Source organism: Wasmannia auropunctata, unplaced genomic scaffold (genome assembly GCF_000956235.1).
Source record: "Wasmannia auropunctata unplaced genomic scaffold, wasmannia.A_1.0 LD310089.1, whole genome shotgun sequence".
NCBI classification, from domain to species: Eukaryota; Metazoa; Arthropoda; class Insecta; order Hymenoptera; family Formicidae; genus Wasmannia; species Wasmannia auropunctata.
The window spans coordinates 1-933 of NW_012052801.1; the positions used below are offsets into that span (position 1 = coordinate 1).

A 933-nucleotide genomic window follows, 5' to 3' on the forward strand; every position below is an offset into this window, starting at 1 on the left:
TCAATTACAATCAAATTATTGGCATCCGTACATTTTCTTGATTTTTGCAATGTCTGAGGAGCTAAAGCCATCTCTCTGACCGATATTTGCATTTGCTGGATTCTGAAATATTTAAAAATTATCTCAGTGTCAATATAAAAATTATTCTTATATACATATGCTTAAAACATAGATACATAGATATGTATAATTTGATGCAGCACGTATATTTTGCAAATTTGTATAGCAATTACTATTTTTTATTTCAAGGTGAATCTATCTCCATCCAGAAATTAAACTGTTCTAACAAAGAAATCAACCAATGTATAAAACATTTATAAAAATAATGATTACTTACCTTAGTAATAATAGTTTTTTGGTTGGGGTCTATGGCAAACGCGTACGCTGAATAATGCATCACACTGCCGTAATCATAACCGATACCATAAGCTGTAGTTTGCCCTGGATTAGCCTTTACGAAATTATGCTGGTTATCTAAATGTACGTATAATAAATATACACGATAAAGTTTGAAGTTTATAATGCAGATCTACGAAATAATCTCAGTCATATTTGATATTAAGAAACTATTACTTGTTAAAAAAGTGTTATTTGGACATAATAAATTGTATCAATGTTATGACATTATTAATTCTTAAGTTAAAAAGAAATTGTTTGAGATTCTCTAAAGTCAAAATGTAGATAGTAGATAGATAGAGGATAATTGTCTTAAAAGATGCACACGTTATTTTAATATATTAATTTCAAAATTATTTGGTATCTTAGATATTATTAAGTGAAGAAACAAAGTACTCATCAATTCAACATTTCAATTTCAATTAAAAATCAAATTAATTCTTATTTGAACATTTATAGCTTACAAACACATACTTTTAGGAATATTATTCCAATTGATGTCCACCCAACCATCTCGGTCTTCTCTAGTTTGTTCGT

At 27.5% G+C, this 933-nt stretch overlaps 1 long non-coding RNA gene across 1 annotated transcript; it reads right to left on the reverse strand.

The window, feature by feature from the left end:
- Nucleotides 1–6: 6 nt before the first annotated feature.
- Nucleotides 7–933, reverse strand: LOC105461053. The gene is made up of 3 exons (XR_975896.1): nucleotides 871–933; nucleotides 338–474; nucleotides 7–102 (listed from the first exon to the last, which is right to left on the reverse strand). It is a non-coding gene; the product is annotated as an uncharacterized LOC105461053 (long non-coding RNA).